Genomic DNA, 13,747 nt, shown 5'->3' on the forward strand with positions numbered 1-13,747 from the left:
CTCTATCCTTATCTCTATCTTCATTCCATCTCACCAACAAAACCAGATCCCTTTCCTAACTCCTCAGGCGATTAAAAAACCAAGCTATGATCCTTCCTCAACCTCAGCAGCCACCGTTAACCATCTCCAATCTTCCATCAAGCATCCCCAAATCTCGTCTCATACCATCTTCTATCCCTTGCTGCCATCGGTTGCCGGAGGAGCTCCCTAGATCGGATTCGTGCTTCATGGAGGATTCTTTGGGCAACAATCTCAGGTCTCTCCACCATTCCGTCAATTCTAGCTTTGTTCCGTTAATTCCATATGTGGTATACCGCCGCCGTCATCACCATCACTTGGATCCCCCGCTGGAACTTCGTCCCTCTTCTGCGTACATCCCATTCCAGGCTATTATCCCGAGGTATGGTCATCTTTCCTTTCGAATTTAATTCCCTAATTACCTTGCTGCTATATTCACACCTCGAGAAAAGATGGTCTTGTGTTTCCTCTGATTGTGCACATAGACAACAAGTTGCCTCATCACAAACCCCTATTCGATATAATTTCGATTTGGTATTTAGGGATTCATTCATAATGAGCCATGTGATTATGCTGTGTTTAGGTAGTGACCACCTGTTCCACACCATACTCGCCCACCTAACCTTAGGACCCTGACCTCTCAGCCATTCATAGCATCCTCGAGCTGAGTATCCCTTGGATTCAATGCTCCAACTCCCGTTAACATATCCCTCAGCCAGGTCCTCTTTTGTTTTGCAAATTTTCCTCCACGCCCAACTTGACTCACTGGTAGGGGTGTACTCCATCCAATTCCTATCCCTGATATAAACCTGATGCACCCACTTAACCCACAATCTATCCTTCTTCTTTGCTATCCAATTCACCAGCTTCCCAACTATGGCTTTATTCCAAAGTATCTGGTCTCGTATTCCAAGCCCCCCTTCCACTTTAGGACTACACATCTTTTTCCAAGCCACCAGTGGAACCCTCCTGTACTCCGCATTCCCATCCCATAAGAAATTCCTACAAATGGCCTCAATATCACGAATAACTCCTTTTGGGAGAATAAAAATTGATGCCCAGTATGAGTGCAACGTGGTAAGTACAGCTTGTATGAGAACCAGTCTCCCAGCATAAGATAGTTTTTTGGTACCTAATCTATGAATTCTTAGACATACCTTTTCTATCAGCACCTAACAGTCCTTCCTCCTAAGCCTCGTAGTTTGTATGGGCATCCCAAGATATTTGAAAGGAATGGTTCCTTCTTTAAACCCAGACACATTAAGGATGTCTTGTTTAAGAGACTCAGAGACCCCATTGAAATAAGCATTAGACTTAGAGGGGCTAATTTTGAGGTCTGATGTGCTTGAAAAAGTATTGAAGGCCCGATGTCAGTTTTAAATCCTTGCAAAGAGGGTGATATTTGAAATTTCCTCTCCTTGCAGCATAGCTCATAGTTCTGGTTAGGTAGTCCATGCATAGCGTGAAAAGTAAAGGGGACAAGGGATCCCCTTGCCTTAACCCCCTCTTCCCTTGGAAAAAACCAAAATTCTCTCCATTGAGTGATAAAGAGAAGGAAGCTGTGGACACACATTGCATGATCATCTCTTTAAATTGTGTGGGAAACTTGAGGGCATCCAGTAATTGGTTAATAAACTCCCACTCAACTGTATCATAGGCTTTCTGAAGATCAATCTTAAACATACACCTGAGAGAGCTATTGGGCCTGTTGTATAATCTTATCAAATCTTGGCATATGAGAACATTTTCTAGGATACTTCTACCCAGTATGAAAGCTCCCTGATTTTGATCAACAATGTCAGGTAAAATATTCCCAAGTCTTGAACATAGGATCTTTGAAATGGCCTTATAGATCACATTGCAACAGGCAATTGGCCTGAATTGGGTGACATTCTGAGGTCTATCACACTTAGGAATGAGGGTCATAGTAGTTGAGTTGACTTGCTTGAGGAGTTTCCTGTGAGTAAAAAAAATCTTGGACAGCTCTTATGACATCATTACCTACCACATTCCATGCATCTTTGTAGAACTTACTAGTATACCCATCTGGCCCAGGAGCCTTGATATCAGGTATACTAAAAATTGCCTTCTTAACCTCATCAGCAGTGACAGGGAGAAGGAGAGTCAAGGCATGAACTTCAGTACACAATCTGCCACATCTAATAATAGGTGTCCTCACTCTTTTGGTTTGTGTGCTGGTTCCTAATAGCCCTGTATAGTAGTCCAGGAAGGCCTTCTGTATTTGATGAGTGTCACTGCAGCTTTTCCCCTGGACATCTTCAATAGCAACCACCCTATTCATCACTCTCTTGCTTTTAATTGATCCATGGAAAAAAGCAGTATTTGCATCACCCTCATTCATCTATAGACATTTTGCTTTCTGAGCTAAAAAGGAATCCCTTGCAGCAATCATTTCTTTTAGCCTCTTAGCAGCCTGAAATTCCTCTGCCACTTTATCTAGGTCATTAGGATTGACTCCCAAGCCCTCATACAATTTAGAAACCTGAGTCTGTAACAGATTAGTGGCATTTTCTATGTCAGAAAATCTTTCCTTGTTGAGTTGTTTGAGGCCTGCCTTAAGAGCTTTCAATTTCCTTACCACTTGATACATTAAGGTCCTATCAACTGCCATTTCCCATGTATTCTGCACAATAGGAATAAAATTTTCTGCCTGTCCCCACATATTGAAATATTTGAAGCTTCTAGGAGATTGAGTATGTTTACTACTTCCAACCAGGCAAGGAGTATGGTCAAAAAGACCTTCTGGCATGAAATGAGCATAATAATCAGGATATAATTCCATCCAGTCTTTATTAACCATAAATCTGTCCAATCTGCTGTAAGTTCTGTCTTCAGGCCTCTGCTTGTTATTCTAAGTGTACAATGACCCAATAGCTTGTATATCTAGTATACCACAATCAATGACACAACTCCTGAAATCATCAATCTCAGCTTGGGAGGTATGTCCCCCACACCTTTCACTATGTGCTAGCACACAATTGAAATCACCTCCCATAGCCCACGGACCTCTCATAGTAGTAGCAATCCTCCTAAGCTTACTCCACAGAGGAGTTCTCTCATGTATACCATTGAAAGCATAGATATAGGTAAGGTAAAAACTCTCCTTGCTTATTAAAGATTCCACCTTCATGTGTATAAATTGGGCATCATACTCAAGGAACTGGATCTGAAATAGAGCAGGCTGCCACAACACCCAAATCCTTCCTCCCTTATGAAATCTGGAATTAGTAGAGATGCTCCAACTAGTACTAAAAGAATTAGCTACTTTATTGAAATTACATGGCTTAATTTTTATTTCTAATAGGCCAAAAAGACCTACTCTTTTATTCTGTAAAAACCAATTTATCTCCTTTTGTTTATTTACACTATTCATCCCTCTTATATTCCAAAAGCCAAAATTGTCCATTGAGATTAAGATGATTTTTTGGGTTACCTTCACTACCACTTCCTCCTAGCTGCTGTTGTACTATTCCAGACCTTTGCACCACCTCTGTATATGAGTGAGCCCCAAAATTGGAGTCACTATACCCTTCTTCTCTAGCATCTTGCCTATTCAGTATGACCAGCCTCTTAACAAGCCCTTGTTCCCCTTTAGAAGAGCAAGATACTCTAGACAATGGCCTCACGCCCCCATCCTTTGTCGTGTTCTCCTGTATCTCAGGTGCTTCTCCAGAGGTATCATTGCCTAGTCAGGCATTTTCTCCACTGCCTTTGGTACAACAGGTCTCCACTTCTTCCTCACCACCTTAGTTTCTTTTTTCTTTTCTCCCTGTTTCTTCCATCTGCAATTCTTAGCTTCATGACCAACACCCTTGCAAAAATCACACGTAACAGGCTTCCACTCATACTCAACCTCTATTTTGATTAGTTGCCCTAATTCATCCTTGAATTTGACCATGTGAGGTAACTTCTGATTGACTTGAAGCTCTATCATGACTCTAGCAAAATTCAGACGAGTCTTTTCTTCAGTAGCAATATCACCCTTGATAAATTTCCTTATAAGGTTGGATATTTTTGGTAGTCCCTTCCCCCAAAATTTTAATGGGAGTTTGTGCAATCTTATCCATACTGGTACAGCAGTAATGGTATCTTTCTTCATGTCTGCTTCACTTGTCCACCCTTTGACAATTAATGGTTTGTTATCAAACAGGTAATGTCCAGATTTAAGCACCTTATCTTTCATCTCCATGGACCTGAACCTAACCATAAACAAACCATCATGCATAAATGATATCTTATCGATATTATATTTGGATCATATTCTCCTTATAAATCCCTCTATTATATCACTTGGAGGATTTGCTCCCATGATAAAACAAACTACTGCTTGCCTCCAATACTCAATTTCAGCACTAACATCATCATCTGTTAATTGCAGGACCTCCTCCTCATCATTAGGACTGCCCTGATCAAGACTCTCCGCAGATGATTGTTCCTCACCATTCTCTATGTTCTCATCAGAGTGCTTGTCTTCTTCAACACTATGAGACCTCGGCATCTCCTCAGTTTGATGTACTCCCCCATCAGATTTCAAGGGCTCCTCAGCAGTCGGCAATATAGCCTCTGTATCCGCATCCTCATCACTGTCCTCTACTTCCAATTTAGGCCCACTAACCAATTCTTGTATACTTTTTGTTTTTCGCGCATCTTCTCCATCAGGTCCTCTTCCATGGCATATCACAGCATTAGGCGCTGTAGTAGTCCTGGTATTGCTTGCTACCCTCTGCGTAGATTGAGATTTCCTAGCCATGTGCAAGGAAATTCAATGGCGGCAGGGATTCAGATTTAAAAAATCCCTCTTTCTCTCTCTATCGTTTTCTCTCTCTAGGGTTTTTTTTGTAATCTTTCCTAAATATCACTTAAGTAAACAATCTACTAGTAATAAAAGTAAAATCATTTAGCATGTATTTTGCCTGATTCATAAAAGTGTTTTTGGACTTAAAAATATTTTTTGGCAAAACACATCTTTATTCAATAGCTAAAAAGAAATTTCTCAAAAGCCGAAAAACCATTTTTTTGCCCATAAAAATAAAAGCAAAAATTTGATGCTTATGCTTTTGAAAAACACTTTTAGAAAATTAAGCTTGAAAAACAAAAAATCGTTTTCAACATACTCTTAGCCAATTTCTATGCGTTCCTGCTTTTTAGGGAATTGAAAAACACACTTAGTGTCTATATTTGAGAATTTTTTCCCGATCATTTTTTCCACCATTTAAGCGAGGTTATATATCCTCTAAGTTATCAAAATGTCCTAGTGGACATATCAAACGGGTCGGGTGGGTCGGGCCATAACGGTCGGGTTAAAATACATGACGGGTCAAATATGAGTCGGGCCATACGGGTCACAAGTCGGGTTAGAGTCATAATACCGGTCAGAAATTAGTAACTAACGCCTTTTTATAAATTATAGTTTTTTTTAAAAAAAAGAGTAAAACCTGTTTAATATAAATATTTTAATCTTATTCAATGTTTACCTTAATTATATTAAAAGAATTATAGAAATTAAGTTATTTTAAGAATTATTTTATTATTAAAGGTGTTTTTAAAATTTATATAAAATTGTTTTTTTAATTGTTTTTGAAATTTAATGTAATGAATATAATATTTTTAAATTATTTTTGAAATATAATATATAAATATTAATATGTTAATAAATATCTGGATTTGTCTTTGACCAACGAGGCGACCCATTTGGGTCAGGTGTTGACCCTAAAGTAATGGGTTATTTTGCGTTCGGACCGAACAGGTTACATCGTTACAGGTCAATATTTTCGGGTCTTTACCCTGGAAAAAACGGGTGAGGTCGGGTTTGTGGGTTGGGTCAAAATTTGACCGGTCTATATCTCAGTCATATTTTAAATAACTTATTATTTTGTTAAAATAATATGGCATAAGAATTGTACACGTAACCAACTCTAATATATTCACCAAAACAATCAGCTCTAATTTGTTGTGTTTTATACTCCGTATTTATATAAGATTCACTTTGGCTAATATGATTTTCAATTATTAACAATATATACAGAGTATTAGCTTGAAGGTAATCATCTAATTATAAAACAGCTCGTGAAATTAACGGGTTTAAAACTAGTATTTATTTTGATCTTATTCGTACAACTGACGAATTAATTTACTTTTAATATTAAAATTTTAGAAGCACCCCGTGCAATTTTTACACAGATTTAAAACTAGTTTTTACCAATTTATCGCTTAATCAACATTTTTTTACCAATTTATGCTATTTTTTTATCAATTTGTCCAACACCCTCTACACTTTTTTACCAATATGGGAGTTTTGCCGATTTGATTATATTGCTTGAAATGGTAAACTCTAAGTCAATCAGTTAGGCAACAGTCTCTCACTCTATATCATGATATTCAAGCACCACCCCTTGCATGTGTATGCACATAGCACATCAATACTATATATTAAATCCAAAAACCAAGGGATTTCAATATAATTAAAAAAAGTTATACAAATTAATTATATTATATAGTTTTAAATCAATAGCACCGTGTGATGGAACCGATTAAGGGATCTCAATGCAAATATTATATAGTTTGGGTTAAAATTAAATTATATAGAAGCTTGGTAATTTTTCTAAACATTTGTAAGAGATTAAAACATGGTCAATTTTCTTAAAATAAAATAATTAATTAAGATGGTAAATTTTCTTAAAATAAAATAATTAATTAAGATGGTCAATTTCCTTAAAATAAAATAATATTAATTAAGATAGTCAAGAAAGAAGATGTTTGGTAATTTCCTAAATATTTATAGAAAACTAGAAAATTGTCAATTTCCTTAAAATAAAATAATTAATTAGTATAAACATGCACACCTATAGTATTAATTATTATCATTATAAAAAAGAATTGTAGTAACATTAGTGAAATAATAATCAATATTAATGCGGCAATAGTGAAAGTAACAATAATTACGGCGGGAGTAGTGAAATTATCAATAATATTAATGCGGCAGTAGTGACAGTAACAATAATTACGGCGGGAGCAATAAAGTAACAATGATTACGGGCAAATAGTGAAATGTTATTACTATTGTTTCATTAATAAGAGTAAAATATTAATAGCGGGAGTAGTGAATTTGTCTCGAAATTTTAGGATATGTTATAGAAAAATATATTAATGATAAATTTATGAGTTATACAACTTTAAGTAATTTTATTTAATGAAAAAAAAATTAATGGTCAATAGAGGTAGACCGGGCGAAGCCGGGCACCCATAATAGTTAAAGTCTATAGTCGCACCTATTTCTGTTGACTTCTTGTGTCACTAAGCATGGGACTTGGGAGTCTCGCGAAATCAGCCTTTTTCTCTGTTTGATGGCCATAAGCTGAACCCCTCGGCAAGTTTTATGATTCGGCCCGGCCAAAACTCAGCTTAGTTTTACTCTGACAGAGTTTGGTTTTAAACTCAAACCAGATTAAGCAAATATGAGCCAAACACGAATTTAATAAGACTCGAATTGAAAGCTCATTTTTCTAATTTTTTGTTTGAGTTTTAAAATTCAATCTAAAAATTTTAAAACCAACGAGTACGTCTTACTTAAGACTGGTCAACGAATCAGGATCCAGAATCGAATTTAATAAACCGACGAGTACATCTTTACTTAAGACACTGTATCCATAAACTTTAAAACGGGTCAAATACTACCAGTCTACCACATGTACCTAATAGATACAAATTTTTTGGCATTTCCTAAAGCAACTTATCATGTAATTTAGTATGAGTATGTATTTGATCCGTCTTAAGATTTACACAAACACGGAGATACATCAGTCTTAAAGAGAAATTTGGGTAAACTGAGGCACATAGAAGAATACATGATACACCAAGAAGCGACATGCAAGAGCAGTAGAAGTAAGATGGGTGTGGTGTATAATACGTTCCCACATCCCACAAGCTCCAAGTCCTAGTGAGTGACCATGTGTGACCCCATCTCAACTCCCCCTCCCCTTGCTATTTTATGCATTAATATCTTTACCTCTTTCTCCCTTTTCTGTCTTCTTCCTTACTTAAATTCCTTTTTACACTACTACAAATCCAGGCAACTACAACGCCCCTTTAACAACGCTTATTCACGAAAATCACCATAAGACGTTGTAGAATGGATGGCGCGAATTTTACTAAACTTAATTACAACGGTTATGTGTTGATAACCGTTGTTATAGGTTTTAACAACGGGTCAAACTTTCACAACCGTTGTTAATATAATAACTAATAACAACAATTTACTCAGTAATACATTATAACCGTTGTTAATAATTTGGCGCAAAGTTAGTGAAAAGTAATTACAACTGTTATATTAGAACCCGTTGTTAATACTTTTAAACAATGGTTTTCTAAGGACCCGTTGTTAATATATTCTCTAATGACAACGGGTTTTTATGTAAAAACCGTTGTCAATACTTTTCATAATATAAACCACACAAACACAGCAGATCAGCTACAGCCACAAACACAAACCTAACACAAACACAAACCTAACACAAACACAAACATCACAAACACAAACACACACTTTCTCATCGTCTCTTTCTCTCTTTCTCATCGTCGCTTTATCATCTCCGTCACTGTTGTTGTCGCCGTCTCTTATTTTCTCTAATTATCAAGTATCGCTTTATATGCATGGTTTTAGGTTTTGTCATCTCGGTCATTATTTTCTTTCTCTAATTATTTCATTTGCATGTGTTTTTATCGATCATTATTGTTCTTTCTCTAAGTATTATTCGCTTAATTAGTGAATGGTTACTGTTGTTTTTCTGCGTTTATTAGCTTGTAAAACAAATTAAATAAAATAAAACAAAAGAAGAAGATGATGGAGAGGAATGCATAATAAACTTAATTAATTAATATATAAATAAATAAATAACGAATTACATTGCTAAAAATGCAATTCTTAGATATGCATAGAGAGTCTTATTCTCTTCTATGATATCCATCCTCTCCTACTTTGCTATTTGGAGGTTTCGTTCCGCAGTTGCTATATCGTCATATAGCTGCAACATCTTCTGCTCTGCCAAGCCATTTTTTTGGCGTCCTTGAGTGCGGTCCGAGCGTCCTCAAGGTAGCTCTTGTACCTGCCCTCGATGTCCAACAACCGGCGGATGAAACTCTTGTTGTACTCGGTCATAATGCATGTATTACTGATGGTATCATTCATTGTTGAAGGAAGTGTTGAAGGAAGTTTGGAGTTTGTTTTAAAGATTTAGGGTTTGGAGCAGTTTAGGACGTGAGATAGTGAGATAATGGAATGGTTATTGAGATAATGCATGAATTTATACTTAGTAATGTGTCCTTTGAGTTGTTTTGTAATTAATATATGTTTAGGAAGTTGTGCCAAATCTTATACCTTCTCATTCCATATATTATTGTGTCCTTTCATATGTAGGGATTTGGCAGTAATAATGCATATTATGCATCGGAATTGTAGTAATAATGCATGCATCTATAGTAATATATAGTTTTTTTTTCTTTTTTAAAATCAACAACAGTTTTTTTTTTTAAAAACCCGTTGTCTTTAGTTATAACAACGGTTTTTTCTACTGTAACCTTTGTTATAACTTTCCCACCAAAATTTAGTCACACTTTCCACAACAGTTTTTTCTACTTTAAACCGTTGTTAATAGTTTTCACAACGGGTTTCTTAGAAAAACCAACCGTTGTTAAAGCCTTTAACAACGGACGCTTTAACAACGTCCGCTTTTTTATATAACAACGGTTTTTAACCATTGTTATAGTCTATATCTGTAGTAGTGTTAGTGAACTATACACACTTATTACTCCTCACTCTGCACATAACTCTCTTCCTTTTTACTCATAGTCTCATTACCTTTTTCCCTCTCTAGATCTCATTAGTCATCACCTCCTTGCTACTCTTATATGACATTCAGTACCACAATTATAAGCTTTTTCAGGCTTTATTCATGGCTCCACTTCCTCATTTCTTGAGGTTAAATAAGTTACTTCTCCTCTCATTATTTGCTTCCACTCTCTTGGCTTCTTTCTTCTTTGTTTATTCCACCTCTCAGTCACACTCTCACTCACTACATTCTCATGTTTTTTCTTGGCAGAAGACATTTACTTGCTAATAATAAAGATATTGTAGATAATGATAATGATAATGATAATGGTGATGATTTTCTTGGAGAAGTAGTTCCTAGAAAAAAAGAAATCCTCAATTTCGGATGCACCAATAAAGAAGAAATATCCTCCTCCTGAAAACAAGAAGAAATCATTATCTAATGATGAAAGTGAGTTAGAGAATCCTGCCAAGAAGAAAAAATCTTCTTTTTCTTTTGATGATGATGATAAAAAAGTTGAAAAATCCAAGAAAAAGAAATCATCAAATTCAGAGAATGATGAAAATCTTGTAGAGAATAAAAAGAAATCATCATCATCATCTTCTTCTTCTTCTTCTTCTTCTTCTTCTTCTTCTTCTTCTTCTTCTTCTTCCATTTCCTCAAAGAATCAAACCAAGGCAACAAAGGCTAAGGCATCAACAACATCTAGTTCGAGTTCTACTTCATCCAAAAAAGATGAAACAAAACTCACTAAGCCCACTTTATCATCATCGTCATCAACCTAGTCAAAAAAACAAAACCAAACTAATCAAACCTACATCCAAAAGTGTTGATAATTCTTCCTCAAACTCCAACTCAAAAACTCCCACTATCATCACTAAACTCAAGCTTAATAAACTCAATTCCACAAAACCCATCACCAAAAAGCCCTTAGATCTACTCAAATCAAACTCCGCCGCCAACAGCAAAACCAAATCCTCCACCACCAATAGCAACAATAAATCAGTGGATAAAACTACCAAGCAAAAAAGTCAGAATCAGGACCGGAAGCGAAAATCCACGTCCCCGCCTTCTTGGACATACCAGGACAACAACGACGAGGACGAGGATTTGGTATCAGAATTCAGAGATCTACCCATCAAATTCCACCAATCATTCATCCCAGATTTACATCGAATCTTAACAACATCAAAAGTTTACCTCACCAAATACAACAAAGAATTCACCAAAGGATTCAAACCCTATGTGGGTAACAAATATGCACCATCACTAGCAACAGCTATCTCATGCATTTTCATAATAGTCCCATTTTTACTAGTATTCCTAATTTTTAACCGCATCAAAGCTTACTTTTCACTCCAAAAACTCATCATATTCATCCAAATTTACCTCTCAATTTACTTCTCAATCCTATGTTTTTCCACACTAATCACAGGATTAGAACCCCTTAGATTTTTCTACGCAACATCACAATCAACATACATTTGGCTACAAGTGTTGCAAACATTAGCATATATGTTGTATTTGTTGTTATTGTTGATGTACCTTGTACTAGTGTTTTTTACTGAGACTGAATTGGGCCAGAAATTCTTGGGTTTGGCCCAAAATTTGGTGGGCTTTGCAGTTGGGCTGCATTATTATATGACGGTGTTTCATAGGGTGGTGTTACGTCAGCCTCCCAAGACTAATTGGAAAATTCACGGGATTTTTGCCACGTGTTTTCTTGTGATTTGTGTGTTTGCTGGTGCTGAGCGTAGAAAGAAAGCTTATCTTGTGGAAGGAAGTGAAGAAGCCAAAACTAGCTAGATCTATTTGCTTTATTTAATTTTATTTCTTTTATATTTTACTCAAATATTCTTTTTACTTTTATGTATTTATTTATTAAAGATTATAATGAGTTAGAAATTAGAAAATGAAGAAGTTCGTTTTCTAATTTGTCTTTTGTTTCGATTTTTATTTATTGAAGGAATAAGCTCCCGAATCGTTTTTTTTTCTAGTTTTAATTAGTCGAATACTCAAATGTGTAAATGTCGCCGGGATAATGGATCAATTGTTTTATAATCGTGAAAGTGGCAATTTGCCCCTTTAACTTTGTTCAATGGTGAAATTAGGTCCCTTAAGTTTCAATTGTAGCAATCAAGTCCCTTAACTTTAGTTAAAAGTGAAATTAAACCTCATTGTTTGATTTTTCATGAAATTCCACCAAAATTCATTTTTATAATCCAATTAATCAAACAAAAAAATTTAATTTTTATAACCTTATAACTTTTATACAATATATAACTTTAATAACGAGTATTTTTTATAATTTTACAATTTTTAGAGAATTTATTAGGAGTATAAATGTAAGAATAGTTCATAAAAGTTTATCATATTTTTATTTTGTTTATTATAGATGAATGTAAACTTATTTTTAAGATGAATAATTAAATCTATATAGATTAATAAATTTAAAATTAGTAATTTTTATGTATTATTAGTTGTATAATATAATATAAAATGATTTATTGTTGTGATTTAATTGAAAAATAAAAATCGGGGTTGAATTTCACTTTTTGTTACAATCAAATGAAATAGAGAGTATAATCTCGTTTGGTTGCCCCTTGTAAATCATGGGAGTTGGAAAATCACATGAATTACAAAATTGGGACTTGTTTGGTTGCCTTTTTTTTTTTGCCATAAATCCATAATGTAGGCATTCTATTTTCCAAAGAGTTTGAGTTGGATTACCTAGGTCCCCCTAGGTAATTGCAAACTCCGGTGTAATTGAATTCCTACATCGGCAGCCAAACGAATTTTGTTAATTCACATGAATTTCATGTGGGAGTTTAATTCCCATGAATTCGATATTCCGGTGGAAATGAATTCCAACATGCAATCAAACGAGACCTAGGAGATACGAAGTACTGAAGTCCAGTAAATAGTTACTGTCCCTGGATCACGTAAACTGAAGCTTCAGTCGGACGTCAATTACCCAATTATGAGAGTCTGTGGAGTTTGGAGGTACATAACAACGACACTGGTTTTGCTGCTAAAGTGTTTACGGCACTATTCTAAGACCATCCCCAAGCAAAAGGTCACACTAACTGAGTCATTTTTTCTTAATCACACCTTATTAATCTTGACCCACTTTCACCCTCGCAAGCAGAAGGTCACGACTTAGGTCACCAACCCAATCATTTTTCCACTTTCCAACATTTACAATCATTTACCACATTCACTACCCCACCAAAATCTCTCTCTTAGTTTTACAATCATTTTTCCACTTACTTTTACAATTATTATTTACTATAATTAAGTTATTTTTGACATTTTAATAAAATAAAAACTACTCAAATATGTTAAGTAAATTAATTTTGGAAAGTGTACATTTTAAAAAAAAATCAAATTAAAATTGACGGTTTTATTTGAAATATTAAACCTAAATGTTACGATATATCGATTCTATTAAGGAACGTAATTGAAATATTATTACATATTTGACGATATACTAAATAGACGATATACAAATATACCAAATATATTAACGAACGTATTTGGCGATATACTAAATAGACGATATACAAAATAGAAAATATATCAATATAAAAAATACACCAAATACATTAAGCAAGGTCTTTTCATTTGTTGTAAGCCAATAGAAATGCGACATGTGGAAGGTCACCAACCTTCAACATCTTCTCAACTCAAGGGCACCAATTGGCCTTGACTAACTCAAGGTCACCAATAACAACATCGATACTCGCTAATTACGTCATTAGCATGACCCAACAAGGTCACGACCCGGTTGGTGACCTTGCTTGGGCATAGTCTAAAAGAAATCACAAATTGACTAGTTGCTATTTTAACACAAATTCTCACTATAGATGAGAGATATCCGTCTA

At 35.2% G+C, this 13,747-nt stretch overlaps 1 pseudogene; it reads left to right on the plus strand.

Annotated features, from left to right (window-relative positions):
- Window positions 1-9,841: 9,841 nt before the first annotated feature.
- On the plus strand, window positions 9,842-11,700 carry LOC141588247 (uncharacterized; annotated as a pseudogene).
- The last annotated feature ends 2,047 nt before the right edge of the window (window positions 11,701-13,747 follow it).

Source organism: Silene latifolia, chromosome 6, assembly GCF_048544455.1.
Source record: "Silene latifolia isolate original U9 population chromosome 6, ASM4854445v1, whole genome shotgun sequence".
Lineage (NCBI taxonomy): Eukaryota > Viridiplantae > Streptophyta > Magnoliopsida > Caryophyllales > Caryophyllaceae > Silene > Silene latifolia.